This window comes from Prionailurus viverrinus, unplaced genomic scaffold, assembly GCF_022837055.1.
Source record: "Prionailurus viverrinus isolate Anna unplaced genomic scaffold, UM_Priviv_1.0 scaffold_42, whole genome shotgun sequence".
NCBI classification, from domain to species: Eukaryota; Metazoa; Chordata; class Mammalia; order Carnivora; family Felidae; genus Prionailurus; species Prionailurus viverrinus.
In genome coordinates, this window is record NW_025927609.1 from 19106 (window position 1) to 32881 (window position 13776).

The following is a 13776-nucleotide window of genomic DNA, read 5'->3' on the forward strand; positions in this document are numbered from 1 at the left end:
AACATCAAAAAATAATAATAATAAAACACACAAAGACCAATCCAAAAAAGAAAAAATGATAACACGGACTTTATAAAATTAAAACTTGTATTCTGATAAATCTTGTTCAAAGAACCAAAAGACAAGCCACACAGACTGGGAGAAAATATTTGCAAACCACGTATCTGATAAGGAATCTGTATTCAGAATGTAACCTGATCCTAAATCCTAGCTCTCAAGGTCTTCTAGTTCTAGGTTGGAACCCACAAACTCTAGTTATTAAGTCTAGTGCTCTCCCTAATGAGTCCTCTGGACAACTGGGTTCTCCTTGGATTTTCCACCGCCCCAGCCCACTTTAACCATTATCTCCAATGACTCAAGGCTCACCCTTGAAACAGGGTGATATCGAAAAAAAAAAAAAAACACCAGATGCCGAATAGAAGCGAGGCAAGATTTTATTCACGGCCAGGCCAAACCTGATCTCCTGATCTTAAGGAGAAAAGTGCAAAGAATGGCCCCACACAAAGGCAGCAGTGGGCTTATATGGATTTTAGCAAGTCAGAATACATCATTATTTGGCCAACCAATTACCAATTACTAGCTGCAGGGAGCAGCTAGTTTCATTGCTCTCTGCCACCTGTTCACATAGTGCCTTCTGAGCCCCAGGCCTGCAGATGCCTCTGTGGGCTACCCGGCCACATACCTGAGCTAGCACCAAGGAGTATGGAGAGCTGAGTTTTCTGACCTCTGACTTGGTCTCCTTCTGTGGAAAATGACCAAGGTATAGGAAGGGAATCCACAGGTGGGGAGCTGCCACAGGAAACAAATGTCTATCTAGCACAAGGAGAAATATCTAAGCCTCTGAATGAAGGCAGTATTGGTAGGGTTGTGGTTAAGGGAACAGAATGGAGGCCCCAAGCAGTATGGTCAGCTGGACCTGGTATCTCATAAGATGGCAGGAGAGGGTAAGAAGGACCAACTAGGTGATTCCCCAAGTGAATACATCAAGAGCAAACCACCCACATCTGGAAAGAGAAGGTATACATAGGTAAAATTCCTGAACATTTTTCTGGAAGCAGATGGTTTTTCTCTAGATGAGAGGCCTAATTCAAATCCCCTGCTGACACTTATGTGCCTCTAAATATGCAACTGGTTCTATAAACAGCACCTTCCCTGGTACCCAGGGTGGGATTAGAGGCAGGTTTCCAAATAAAAGCTTATTAATTCCCCAAACTCTACTGTTTATGTTTTCATAAAAAGAGGTTTAAAATATACATACTTTGGGTGCCTGGGTGGCTCAGTCACTTGAGTGTGAGACTCTTGATTTAATTACAGCTCACCATCCCAGGGCTGAGTTCTGTGCTTAGATTCTCTCTCTTTTATTCTGCCCCTCTCCCCTGTGCACCTCTCTCTCTCTCTCTCTCTCTCTCTCTCTCTCTCTAAAATAAAAAACAAAATTAGAAGTAGCAAAAATAATTTTTTAATTAATTAAAAAGTAAAATAAAATATTACCACGTATCTGCTTTGTTGGTGAAAATATTCCTGCAAAATTGTACCTAATTTACTTTTGTTAGTGAGTAGTGCTGATCCTTACACACACTAGGGATTTTACTGAGTTGTGACTATTGGAATCTGGAGGGTTCACTCTTTTAGAAAAAGAATGTTTAGCTCTCATGCTCCAAGGTTCTAAGAGCAGAAGGGAGCTTCATTCCTATCTTGGAGGTTCTAAGATATGTTTAATAAGATAAACCATCTTTAATAAGATAATCTTTAATAAGATAAACCATCAAGTTTGCTGCTTCACTAGGATTCACAAGACTCACTTTCAACTTATATGGGGGGTTCGGGTTTATTACAGCACAGGGATGAGTGCAAAACAACAGGAAGAATTTGTGCATTTGGCAGGGCCCAGAGAGACCAGGCACAAGCTTCTAAGCTCTTCCCTGTTCAGGGACACTCAAGATGTGTTTTGTCTCTAACAATAAACTACAGAAACATATGTGAAATGGATTTCCCAGGGAAATCCATCTGAGTCTCAGGGTCCAGGGATTTTATGGAGGAGGGCTGGTCACATAGGCACATCGGCTCCAATCAGTCATGGTAAATGAAACTCAGGACCCCAACAATGAAATCAAGTGCACATCATCAATCTTGATGTTTGTGCAAAGCAATTCTGACAAGCTGATGTGTCATGGCCCACTGCTCCAGATGTACAAAACAAAATCATCAACAGTTAGCATGAAGAACTTTCCCAAGGTCACATTCCCAGGAATTGAGCCAGTCATGATTTCAGGCTCCCTTGGAGATGTGCAAAGACTGAGCAACCAGACCTGCTGTGTTAGCTCTTTCTTCACAATTCATGCCCTGACCCTGGGTCAGGGGTCAGCAAAGTGGTAATAATTATTTGGTCCTTTTGATTTTTTTCTTTTCTCTTCTTTCTTTTTCTCTTTCTTTCTTTCATTTGTTCATTCATTCATTCTTTCTTTTGTAATCTTTTTCTTTCTGTAAACTCATAGAAATTTGTCCTTATTTTGGGTGTCATTAAATGCCACCATAGTCGAGATATTTTGTTCTTTTTTTTGTCTTTTTTTTTTTTAGAGAGGGAGTGAGCAAGTAGGGGAGAGGGGCAGACAGAGGGAGAGGGAAAGGGAGAGAGGGAGAGGGAGAGGGAGAGAAGGAGAGAGAGAGACAGAGAGAGAGAGAGAGAGAGAGAGAGAGAGAGTGAATCCCAAGCAAGCTCCATGCCCAGTGCAGAGCCCTATGTGGAGCTCGATCCCAGACCCCTGGATCATGACCTGAACTAAAATCAAGAGTCAGACTCTGAACCAACTGAGCCATCCAGATGCCCCTATTTTGTTATTTTCTTATTTGTTGTTTATCCCATCTGTTGAGGTTTGTTTCTGTTTTGTTTTGTTTTTTACAGATTTGTATTTTTGTATCTGCTATATCTACTTGGTTCTTCTTTATAAATTTTATGTTTGCTTTATGTTGCCATGTCCTCCTTTATCTTTTTTCATGTGTTATTACACATACTTAGAACCTGAACTACCTGAGGCTTTATGTGCCTTCTTTACACAGCTCTGTTCTCCAGATGCTCAGGTACTTTCCTCCCGAGCTGCTGGGGGCTGGCAGCCTGCACTGCTCTAGCTCATGACTCTGTTTGCAGATGTCTCAGTCTGCTCAGGTTGCCATAACAGAATACCAGACCACCTGGCTTAAAACAGCAGAAATTTATTTTCTCAAGGTCCTGGAGGATGGAAGTCTGAGACTGAGGGCTGGCATGGTGGGGTGCTGGGGAGAGCTCTCTTCCTGGCTTACAGATGGCCACCCTTTCACTGTGTCCTCACGTGGAGGTGGGAAGGAGGGAGAGAGGAGGGGGACTCTCAGGTGTCTCTATTTATGATGGCACTAACCCCATCTCAATGGCCTTACTCTCATGGCCTTCTGTAAATCTAATTATCTCCCAATGACCCCATCTCCAAATACCATTTATTGGGAGTAGGGCTTCAGTAGGGCATGGAGTGCCCCTGGGCACAACCTAGACTGGGCCTCTGTGGACCTCCCCCTGAGCCTTGCTCCCTTCCATGAGCTTCAGTGTAGGACAAGAGGCAGGGCAGGAGTGTGGGCACAGACCACCTGCTCCATCCACATCGTTTGTTGCCTGCGTGCCACCTCCACTGGGCATCAAGATGACTCAAAATGGCCCACCTTCCATGGACACTGGGAGGCACTACTGCTTCTCTGTCCTGGGTAGTAAAGGGGTCTGTGCAGTTGTCGGCAGGAAAGGCTCATGGCTGGGCTCCTTCTGACCTAGACAAGGTCGGCCTCAGGACCTCTCTGTTTGACACAGGCCAGCTGCCTCCTCCCAGCACAGTTACCTGCTGCCCACGGTGTCCTGGTTTCCATGGTGGTGGTTCAATCCACACACTTTCTGTTTTGCTGCTCCCCAGCCTCAGCATGAGGCCAGAACCTTCCCTCTTCCCATTTCTTCCAGAGGCCGCATGAGGATCTGGGCTTCTGGCAGGTCATGAGACAAAGACTCCAGAAAACTTGCAAATTCTTCAAAAGAGCTCTCCATTCAATCAAAGAAATCACACAAAATCTATTCCGAAGGTTGTCATTTGAAATATTACCATCCAGGGCAACTAACCTCAAGCAATACAATCTACTTTACAAGATAAGGCATTATACAAATTAAAAATGACTTTCTAGGGGGGCCTGGGTGGCACAGTCGGTTAAGCGTCCGACTTCAGCCAGGTCACGATCTCGCGGTCCGTGAGTTCAAGCCCCGCATCGGGCTCTGGGCTGATGGCTCAGAGCCTGGAGCCTGTTTCCGATTCTGTGTCTCCCTCTCTCTCTGCCCCCCCCCCCCGTTCATGCTCTGTCTCTCTCTGTCCCAAAAATAAATAAACGTTGAAAAAAAATTTTTTTTAAAAATGACTTTCTGAAAATTACGTATACTTTTTGAATCTGGATTGCTTAGAAGATTCTTTTGTTACAGATGATACTTCAGTGGTTACATAAAACAGAACAGATTATATATAGTTAAAAACTTCATGCATCTGCACTAAGAAGAAAAATACTGTTGTCTGGGAGCACGACAGGTGCTGCATCAGTGGCGCCCTTGGACTCTCCCTTAATGCTCAGACTTTGCCTGCCTGTGAGGACAGCAGGCAGGTGCTTCTTCATCTTTCCTTCCTGGTCAGCTGCCACCCAGACGGTCTCTCCGCAGCCTCAGCCCTAGCTGCACATTAGGGTCTCTGGGATGGGGGCCAGAGGTCAGTATGTAGTAAAAGTTCCCCCCAGGTGATACTGATGTGCAGCTGAAGACAGAATGTCCCCTCATACATTCTAACAGTGAAGTAAGGGATTCAGCAGTTATTATCTGTAGAAAAGAACAGGTATGATAAAATCTAAAATCCATAAAATAAAAAAGAGTATTTTAACAAATGGAATGTGGGTTTGCCCTGCTTTTCTCCTGGGGAAGGAAGCCTCTGTTGTTTTCCACTTCATGCTCACTCTTCTGAATTCAACAAAGGTCTCCAGACAGAAGAATGCTTCCCGCCTAGTGCTGGGTTAGGGATGCCCTACCCCCACCCCAGCATTCTGAGTCAGCTTCTGGAGCAGAGCCCAGAAATCTGCATTCCTGACTGCTCCCTGTTGCTGAAGCTGCTGGTCTGTGGAACACACTCTGAGTAGCAAAGCGCTAGATGGCACCACAGCCCAGAAAATGAAGTGCTGCTCCATCAATAAATGGCAAAATCTCCTCACCGCAAAACCCTTCATCCTCTAGGCAGGATCCCCCAAGACAAGACCATCATCCCAGAACCTGATGTTGCTCCTCCAGTGCTTCCAGAGTTGGGGTTGCTACTCTAATGTGCTCAAGTGCCCATTTTCCCCAAGTTCTAAGGAATCAACAGCACTGGTGAGAATATCAGAGTATCAGCCATATAGCCATAGAATTTTCAAAACTCAAAATTTGTTAAACTGCAAAATGTCAATGTACCAAGCCTACTAAGAAGCAGTTCCAAGGGAACATGGTTTTCCAGACTCTCTGTCTTTCTCTCCAACTCTCTCTCTCTCTCTCTCTCTCTCTCTGTGTCTTTCCATCTCTGTCTCCATCTCTCTCTGTCTCTGTCTCTCTGATTATCTCTCTCTGTCTCTGTCTGTCTCTGTCTTTCTCCTCCCCTTCTCTGGCTCTCTCTGTGTGTCTCTGCCTGTGTCTGTCTCTCTTTCCCTCCCTCATTGTTGGTAATTTCAGTATCCACAAGCTGCTCCTTCCTACACCCTGGCTTCAGGGGGCTTGGATTTGCTCAGCCCCAACCATCTTGCTGATCAACCCTTCTCAGCCCCCAATACCTCTGGGGTACTCTACACCTTGCCTTGACCAATGACTGCCCTCCATCATTTAGTTTCAATCATGGAACTCCAAGACCCCTGGCATTCAAATTCCAACCCTCTGGCCTCTCGGCCCTCCACCTCTGCCCTACCTCCTGTGCTATCCATAGATTTGGGCCCATCGCCGGAGGCATCTCCACCCATTCTGTCCACAACCAACAAACTGCAGTGTTCCTGGAGTTGTCCCTGTCAAAGTCACAATGACCTCCTCCTTGTCAATTCTGGCCTCTGGAGCTCAATGCTCTGGTTCCTCCACCCTTAGCCCAAGCCATGGAGGGGCCCCTCACTCTTATAGTCTTCACAAAATCCTGGTTAGACCTTTAACTGGAAAGTCTTTGGTGCACCCCTTTATACAGCCTAAGATGGCACATCCTCTCCACTCTCTTGGCCCCAAAGAGCCACAGCCCCAGGACAGACCTCTGGTTCCTGCAACCCCGGTCAGCCACTCCTGTCTGTGAGGTCCACCAGAGGGCCCCCAAAAGAGGAAAAGTGCCTCTACAACGCAGACCAGCCCTCTGAGTCCCAACCTCCAGGGACTTCAAACTCAGCTGCAGCCATTGTGACCAGATGTGTGTATATGAGAGGCATGTGCTGCAGAGAGCAGCCACAAAGCTGCAGCTGCAACACTTGGGACTGCCCTCCCCAGACACCTCCCCTGAGATGCTCAAGAGAACATGTGCACAAGGGACACCAAGGATCTGCAGCCAATGTTGCCAGTCCAGGACTTCACAGCCAGTGAAAGTTACTCCTGCTCCTGCCTACCCAGGGTGGCCCAGGTCCTTTGGTGGGCCTTCAGTGCTGCCCCTCCAACCTATGCAGTCACAAAGCCACTGGTACTTTCTGGGGGAGCCCACACATGTCGAGTGGCCCCAGGATGTAAGTTTGTCCCTCTCCTAGCACCTGCACACTGCCCAGCATAAAAGCGCTCATGCAATATCTATTTAATGAAAAATGGAGGACCTGGGACATTTTCCTGGATAAGTGTCTGTGGAAGAACAGGTCCTAGGAGCTTGAGAGCCACCCCCATGGCTCAGCTTCCTGCAACCTCCTACAGAATAACCTCCCATTGCCCCTACCCGCATGTGGACCCAGACAATAGGAGCCTTTCCTTTGCATTAAGGCACAGCATCCAACAAAGACAGAGTCCAAGAGAAGATGAGGTTTGGAAGGGGCTCCTCAACTCAACTACCCCATCCAGAGCTTGGGAGATTGGACTACAGGCAGATACAATCCCCCCTCCAGCCATGGCCTTTCTCTGCCCCAAACCTTGGTCCCACACAACCTTCGGAGCATCCTCACCCATTCAGCTCTATCTATCCCATGTGGGATTCCCCAGCCCATCTCTACAACATGGCATGATGAACAAGCATCTCCCTGTACCCCCACTCACATCCCCAAACCCTCCTCTAGATGCCTTCAGTGAGTGTAAAGCCCAAGCAGTACCGAAAATGGCTTGAAAGCACAGGGAAAGGAGACTAGCCTGGCCTTTTACTGTGGCCAGGGATGAGCCACGGTGAGAGTTCCTGCTGTGGGCAGGGACTTTCTTGGTTTGGATCTTCCACCTGCCAAAGGAGGGAACACTGAGCTGTCTCACCAGCTTGCCCAGACATGGGACAGAAGAAAAGAGGGAGGTGAGACTGGAACACTGTCAGCAGTCCAACATCAAAAACCTTTGCAATTAAGAGTCAGACTCTTAATTACAAAATCTTTTATCACCCCTTGGTTTAGGGGACAGAAAGGGATGCCATGTGATCAGACAGCCATTGAAAATTGGCAAGTTTCAGCCACATTCATATAAATATTGCTCCCTCCACTGCCCACCCTGAGGAGGTCACTCCCCTCAGGGCTGACCATCTGACCTGCTGTCAGGGACTCACCCCTCAGTTACCTTCCTTAAGTCCCGCCCTTCTCACCAATGTCCAGGCACCTCCTCTCCAACAACAGGGTCTGGAGCATTGTGACTGCAGTGACAAGTGCTGGAAGCAAGAGAAACTAACTCTACCAAAGCAAATGGGGATTTAGTGAGGAAATGAGGGCCATTCCTCACTGTGTTGAGGGTAGAAATAGACACTTGGTTAAGATGGAGTCCAGGCTGCTTCAAGAATTGTGGGTGCCACCATCACACCCTCTCACCACTGCCTTTGGTCCCTGGGTGTGTCTGCTCAAGATCTGAGTTCCAGGAAGAGAGAAACTGATTGGTCTAGGTTAGGTAGCGTGCCTGCTCCTTAATTCAACGGCTGTGACCAGTGGGCTGGGGTCCTCATACTGGCCCAAACCCTAGGCCTACCACTGAGACAAGGATGGGGAAAGTACTATAACCAACATTGCAGGCACCATCCTCAGAAAGGGTATGTGAGGAAAATGAGGTTCAGAGAAGTTAAGTAAAATGCCCAAGGTCACACAATGAGGAAGTGGTGATACATTATTCCTTTATGTATTACTGAATCAATTTGCAGGTATTTTTGTTGAGGATTTTTCTATGTTCATGGGGGGATACTGATTTGCAATTTTCTGTTCTTATGATATCCTTGTTTAGTTTGGTATCAGTGTTATCCTGGGCTCATAAAATGATCTGAAAAGTATTCCCTCCTTTATTTTCTAAAAGATTTTGTGTAACATTGATTTTAAATCTGCCTTAGGTTTTTAAATTTTTCTTTATTTTATTTTGAGAAAGAGAGAGAATGTGAGCAGTGGGGAGGGGGCAGAGGTAAAGAGAGAATCCTAAGCAGGCTCCATGCTCAGCACTGAGCCCAACATGGGGCTCAATCCTATGACCCTGGGATCATGACCTGAGCTGAAATCAAGAGTTGGACACTCAACCAACTGAGCTACCCACGTGCCCCAATTATTCTTTCGGTTTTTGATAGATTTTACCAAATGAAACCAGTTATGCCTGGAGTCTTCTTAGTGGGAAAGTTATAAATTCCACTTTTTTATTGTAATTTTGAAATAATCACAAACTTAGAGAAAATCTAGACATGCATTTGTGAGAAAGCTGCTAAACTGACACCTCATCACCCCTGAATATTTTGACACATATTTCCCAGAAACAAGAACTTTTTCCTACACAACTGTGGTGCATCCATGAAAATCAGGAGTTGCCATGGATGTAGAGCTGACACCTAATCCTCGGAATACACTCGAGTCTCATCCAACATCCCAGGAACCTTGCAAAGTGAAAGGGGCCCCTCAACATCCCTGCTGCACTCAGTGTCTTGTCACCAGTTCCTGGGGACTTTCCAGGATAACAGGCCAGTTGTTTGTGGAACGTGGAAGGTCCCTCATCTGGATCGTCTGACATGTCCTCATGATAGGTTAAGGTTCTCCTTCCATGACAAACATCCTTAGGTGGTGCTGTGCCTGTGTCCTAGCAGGAGGCATGCAGCTTCTCCTTGTACCACTGACAATCACCCACTGAAGCTGGGGTCTCCGGGGGTGTCCATCATAATACTCTTTCTCTTCTGAAATTACTAAGCATTTTGGGGGGGGATACTTTCAAACTATGTAAATATCCCCTTCCTCAGAGAATTGTCAATGTAATCACTTATGTAATTATACCTGAATGCTGTTACAGCTTCCTATTTTACTCAGTGCATTACAGTCTGTTATCTCACTGTTTATTTTGATGCTCAGACTATTCCAGACTTGAACAATAGGATGCCACCCAGGCTGGCTCCTGTGTCTCTGTGGCATGTCTCCAGTCACTCTGTGAGCACCTCCTTCCTTTTTGCACTAGATGTTCCAAGGTTTACCTTGTAATTTCCCTAATATGGCCCTGGAATCATCCACCTCTCCAGAAAGCTCTGGTTTCTTGGATGAAAGCTGTTTTTAGAAGTTAGGATCTGGGCTCGTTGTTATTGGATGTTATAGTTAGGTACTTTCTAGCTACTATCTATCTATCTATCTATCTATCCTTTATTATACACCTTATTATACCTTACTGTAACAGTACACCCCATTACTAGTTTCTACCTTAATACTGTTGTGGCCAGAGCACACAGAGTGGCTCACTTCTCCACAGAATCATGGCCTAGATTTCCGGTTTCTGTCTCCCCAGGTGGTGGAACTCACTGCTTACCATCTGCATCTGATCAGCTTCATTCTGCTCAACTTCTCAGTGCCTGAAAGAGTGAGCACTTTGAGAGGAAACAGCAGGAAGTCAGACTCTCTTCAGGGAGTCTCCTTGGGATTCAGATCCTCCAATTATTTGTTTCCTAAAGCATTCTAATTTAAACTATTAATATGACAAGTACAACAAAAGAGCAAATGAGGGAGTTTATAGTTTGACAGTTGATGGTGGTTCATATCAGAGGAAAGCCAGCCACTTGTGGGCACAGGTTTAGGAAATTTCTCCAGACTCAGACACGATGTCCTTTTCATGTTGAGAGGAGCAAAGGAGCTAAAGTGCTGCAAGTTCTGTCTTTGTTTCCTTCAGATGCCTCCTTCTATCTCTGCTCCTTGGCTCCACTACAGGCAGGTTCTACATTCCTCCTGCCTGGGTCACTTTTAGACAAAAACTCCAGGTTGAGTAGCTTTACCAAGCACCAAGGGTCAAATGCCACAAACTTGCATCAATTTTTCCAAACAAAGGGAAGAAGAGGAACACTCCCAACTCAGTATCTGAGGCTAGCATAACCTTGATACAAAAGCTGGACAGAGATGGTAAATAAAAGGAAAATTAAAGCCTAGTGTATAATTGCTAAGCAAAATATTATAAAATTAAACCTAACAATGTAAAATGCTATCAAAATATAAAACAATATTAAAGGATAGTACAATGTGATAAAATGGACTTATTCTAGAAAAGCAAGATTGGTTTAGTATCCAAAAATCAACTATAAGTAGGGGCAGCTGGGTGGCAGAGTCAGTTAAGTGTCCAACTCTTGATTTCAGTTCAGGTCATGATCTCATAGTTCATGAGTTCCAGCCCCACATTGGGCTCTGCACTGATGGTGCAAAGCCTGCTTGGGATTTCTCTCCCCTCTCTCTGTCCCTTCCCTGCTTGCTCTCTCTCTCTCAAAATAAATAAACTTAAAAAAATTTTTTTCATCAACTTAAGTAATTAACCATATCAACAGAACAAACAGAAATAACCCATATGATCATTTCAGTGGAGGCAGAAGTATCATTGTATAAAATTAAAAATCCATTCATAATAAAAAGAAAAAATTTTTGGCAAACTATATGAATAGAAGGAAAATGATTTAATCTTTTAATGTATCTTCAAAACAGTTATGCCAAACATCAGGCTTCATGGTGAAGTCATAAAATCTTTCTCCTGGAGACTGGAAGCAAAATACAAATAGCCATTTGCACTGAATGTTGTGCTGGAGATGCCACCCAGGCAATAAGGCAAGAAAAAGAAAGGAAATAGATAAAACTGCCATTAGTTATTGATTACATGATATGAATACTAAAAAAATCCAAAGAAGTCTGTAAGTAACTATTATGATTAATTAGCAAAGTGCAGCACCTGTGTGGCTGTCAGTTAAGCATCCAACTTCAGCTCAGGTCATGATCTCACAGTTCATGAGATCGAGCCCCACATCTGGCTCGCTACTTTTAGCGTGGAGCCTGCTTCTGATCTTCTGTCTCCCTCTCTCTCTGCCCCTTCCCTGCTGGCTCTCTCTCTCTCTCAAAAATAAATAAACATTTTAAAATGCAAAATCAAACACTTAGGAAAAAGCCTAATGAAATATGTGCAAGAAAAAAAAACATACAACATTATTGAGAGACTTAAAGAAGACCCAGACCAAAAAAAAATATTACTTGTCCATGGATTGGAAGACTCTATTACAAAATGTTAATTCTGCCCCCAACTTATCTATAGAATCTAAGCAATCCCATTCAAAATTCCAGCAGGTATTGTGGAAGTCAACAAGTTATTTCTGAAATGTATATGGAAATGCAAGACTAAAATAGCAAATACAATCTAAAAAAAGAGTAAAAAAGAAGATTTACATTACCAGATATTAAGACTAATAAAACCTACAATAACACAGACAGATGATATGGGCATAAGAATACACAGGGGCACAAGAGTGGCTCAGTCAGTTGACAGTCTGACTTCAGCTCAGGTCATGATCTCACAGTGCATGAGTCTGAGCCCCACATCAGGCTCTGTGCTGACAGCTCAGAGCCTGGAGCCTGCTTCAGATTCTGTGTCTCTGGCTCTCTCTCTCTGCCCCTCCCCTGTTCATATTCTCTCTCTCTCTCTCTCTCTCTCTCTCTCTCTCTCTCTCCCTCTCTAAATAAACATTAAAAAGAAATTTTTAAAAAAGAATAAACAAAGAGATCAATGAAACAGAATAGTGTTCACTGAGCACAACCACTTTGGAAAATTATTTAGCAGAATCAGGTAAAACTTATCATATGGAGATTCTACCACCCCATAAGTCCTCCCTCTCCTGGGCAAGTAACCGTGGCAGGTGGAATGATGGCACCCCAAAGATGGCCACATGCCAAGCCCCACAATCTGAGCATATATTGCTCTACATGCAAAAGAGAATTAAGGTTACAGATAGAATTAAAGTTACCTAATAAGTTGACCTTTAAACAGAGAAATTATCTGGGATTATTCAAGTGGCCCCAATCTAATGAGATAAATCCATGGAGAAGGAAGGCAAAAGAGTCTGTGAGAAGGACTGGACTCACCACTGCTGGCACTGAATATGGAGGAAGAGGCCATAAACCAAGGCATGTGAGTAGCCTCTAGAAGCTAGGAATGGCCCTCAGCTTATAACCAGCATAAAAATGGGGACCTCAGTCCTATAACTACAAGGAGCTGAATCCTGCCAAAAACCAAAATGAACAGGAAACAGCTTGTCCCCTGGAGTTGTTCTTTCCCCAGAAAGAAATGCAGTCCTGCTGACACCTTGAGTTTATCCTGGTAAGACCTATGCGAAACTGCTGACCCCTTGCAGAACTGTAAGAGAATTTGTGTTGTTCCAACCCACCAAGTAATTTGTAATTTGTCACTACAGCAACTGAGAATTAATACAACAGAGCAAACAGGAAACATGAAATATCCAACTACAGTCCATGCCTTGGCTCCTGAGTGTGCATGCGTGTGTGTGTAACTGGTAATTTCCCTAACTGGTAATTCCAAAGATGACCACTCTTAACATAATGCAACAATCCTTCTTTCAATCATAAAAGCACTCCTCCTCTCCCCTTGGGAGATGGCTCAGGACTGGGCCCAAGCAGTTGATTCTGCAGCAAGCCAAGGACTTAGAGGCGCTGTCTGTGCATCCTGGAAGGTACAAATGTGGAGTTTCCTGATCTTGCAGCCTCTGGGTTCCAAAGACTTAACAGTTAACCAGATACCTAACCTAATCAATGAGGGAAAATAGAATAATCAAAGTAAAAACTTTCTTTCACAAAAGGGAATGTAAATCCAGTAATCAGTGATCTGAGTAACACAGTATGTCCCTTTGGGTATGGAGGAAGTTAGGGACAGATCAGTGGACACCTTGCCTGGCTGGGTTCTGCCTGGGTGGAAGATTTGTTTCTGTTCCCTTCTGTTCTCTATGGCCCAGCCTGAGAGGGGTGTTGGGAAGGGTTATAGCCCGGGGACAACATTCTGAGGGTGGAGGTAACCATCCTGGAGGTGGCCTTGGGGAACAGTAAGAGGCCACTGCGCCAGGGCACTTTTTGCTGACACAATCTCAAACACTATTTTGATGCCAATTGATTTGTTTCCTCTAAGTCCTGCCATGACTACTGCCCCTGTCTCTATGACTCTAGTCAGTGGCTTCTGATCCAGCCTCCTCTCTGCCTCCAAGCAGTGGGAACAAAGAACTGAGGTAGCCAGGCAGCCCCAACCCAGTCCAGAACCCTGCTCAGGCCCTAGACCACAACCACATCCAGATGTATGGCAGATGCGGAGGTACAGAGGCA